The sequence below is a fragment of the Pezoporus occidentalis genome, unplaced genomic scaffold, assembly GCF_034315485.1.
Source record: "Pezoporus occidentalis ecotype Australia unplaced genomic scaffold, CSIRO_AGI_Poc_V1 ctg80, whole genome shotgun sequence".
Classification (NCBI taxonomy): Eukaryota; Metazoa; Chordata; class Aves; order Psittaciformes; family Psittacidae; genus Pezoporus; species Pezoporus occidentalis.
The window spans coordinates 479,114-481,915 of NW_026916159.1; positions in this window are offsets into that span (position 1 = coordinate 479,114).

Below are 2,802 nucleotides of genomic sequence, written 5' to 3' on the forward strand. Positions count from 1 at the left end.
AAAAGAAAAAGAATAATTCCGTAATTTCCAAAAATAGTAATATTTGCCCTTGTGTAAATAGTCCAACAATCCTTTATTCAAAAGGCGGGGGGACAGAGGGGGAGGAGTAGGGTCAAGGTTGTGCTTCTGGCTGCCTCTGCAAAGCTTGACTCCAGTAGAAGTTCTTTAGACAGAAACAGCTGTTTGCACTTGCCTAGTGGAGATAACATCTGCCTTGTCTGCCTCTGTGAAGATGACACCGTCCTCCGACACATTCAGCTCTAAAACACCTTGTGCTGATAGAACTGAGCACTCACAGGCACAGCAGATGAACTGTCTCTTCAGGCTGCCCGTGCGTAAGATGCTTGATACCGCACCTCGGGGTTTCTCCCCCTAACTAGACCCGCTGCAGACTGGGGGGAAGGTGTATGCTGTGGAACCTTTATTTACCCCTGAAGGCAGCGCAGGGTTTCTGGATGAGTTGTCAACAAAGCTCTACCACCATAAATTGAGCAAGCTGGCGTGCACCAGTAAGAGAGAGGTGCCACATAGCTCCACAACAGCCAGTAGTGTGGACCACTTTTGGAATGCTTTGGGCTTAGTGCTTATTTGGGAGGTACAGCATGGGAACACTGAATAGCTTGGAAGTCAGCTTTTATTTCACTGCAGGCCCAGACCCAGCTTGTCTTCTGAAAGCAACAAATTCTGGATAGGTCACTTGAGAGGGGCAGAGCTTTCAGGATCAGACTGGGATACAGGAGGTGCAGTGCAAAACGGACGCAGGCTGACTGATATAGAAGTAACACACTCAAGACAGATTGAGGAAGGGGAAAAGAACTGGACTGGGTCTCAAGCAAGCCCGGTCACATGGCGATAAGAGAGCTACTGGTCCTATCAGCAGCTTTAGAAGCAGTACATGAAAGGAATGTGTGCATCAGCAGACACTATGCTGGACTAAGAACACTATAAAAGGAGGCTTTGCAGAGCCTGCAGACAAAAAATGTAAACCTGGCTGCAGAGGCAAACCAGGCCTTCCCTGCTGCCTGCCAGCAGGAGGCTTACATGGCGTTAAAAACCCCCTTGCTTTCTAGGCTGGCCACAGGATAGCAATAGGCTCGGAACCTTTGAGCAAGGGCAAGAAGAGCTCGTTGTTGACCAGTGGTCCTCTCCATGCTTGCTTTCAGGAAAGGCATTGGAGAGACAGATCAGTCTGCAGGTGGAAACAGTTCACTGCTTCTCTGAACAGAACCAAGTGTCCTGGAGAGAGCAGCAGGTGCGTGCATTGTCAGATGGCACTGGGCACAGATGCAATCCTGTCCCCAAGGCCAGAGCTCCTTACCCATACAACTTGGAGGAAGCTTTCAAATGAATGACTTTGCATGGGTCTACAGCGGGTCACTATAACTTGTGCTTTGAGGAACATGTTAGTAATGTAAGCTACACCTGCACAAAAATAATTAACCTTGATACAAAGTGCCTTGATACACCTGCAGTATAACTGTGACCTGTTCTGTCCCTTCCTGTTCCAGCAACAGTACTGGCAGAGTTTCAACTCAGATAAACCACTGAAAATGATCTTGCACTAGACAGCATAGGTATAATGGGAGTGGATTGTAACTTCAGGTCCCACAGAGTTAGTGCTAAATAAATGTCTTGCATGGCAGATCACAGAGGTCCTCCTTTGATACTACCCTGAACACAACCCATCTTCACAAGCACAGAACTTCTCCATTCTTTGCAGACTCAGCCCAGAAAACAGTAATATCTAAACTAAGGACTTCCCATAATGTACAGTAAACTACAGTATTTGGTGAGGTTACTCAGAGGACAGCAAAGTGTTTCTAAAAACTCAGCCAGAGTGAGAAGAATGTTTAGTCCGTTAAAAAGGAACCTACTGTCAGACTGTGAATGTCAGTCAGGTTTAAAGGATGTTCCTTCTGCATTGTCCTCTTGATCTCTGAAGAGGGGTCTCTGATGAGATGCTCTAGCACTCTTGTTTTTCTCTGGCACCAGATAACACCTAATAGACAAATCAAGGTACAGTAGGGTACCTTGCGTTCATTCATCATACTTCCTTTGGCACACTGTACTGAGAACAATATCTGCAGGTGAACACCCAGTCATTTGCTGAGCTGAAAAACTTGTTTGCTCACTGCATTCCATCTGGTCGCTGTATGTATAGGTATAGCAGAAAAGGCCAGGCTAGCTTCCCCATGCCATGCTGTCTAAGTTAAAAGAAAGTGAGGCATCTGTTCACATCAAGTTGATCAGAACTTCATAATGTTCAAAACCTACCTTTTCCAGAAAGCCATTACTGACATGAAAACAGGCCAGCTTTGTTTATAGGAGCATAAGTGCAACTGTCACTGACACACAAGACGACATATGTAAGGAGATGAATAGGGCTCATGTGGCACTGAAGAAGTGAATCATCAGTTTTTAAAAAGATAATGTACCACCAAAAGCTTTATGGTACTTTTCCTCCACTCCTCTTCCTTCCTTTCCTCTCCCTACCCCTCCCCACATTCTTGGACATGGATGGAAGAAGCAGAAATTGTTAGATAAGACAGACCTCCGATTAGGAAATTGCCTGTCTCATTAAGGCAGAGCAATCAGTGTCAGCTTTGCACTTTACTGTCCTGCTGTTTAATTTCTTGCCAACTATCAGGCACTTTATAGGGCTCAAAGGGAGGAAATTAGGGGCCGATAAAAGCACCTTCCGTCCAACACACTCCAGTCATCAGCTGCTCTGGCAAGTATTGACCTCTGGCAGGAAGTTACCATAGACCTCCCAAACAGGATGAAAAGATGGTGTTTGATGGG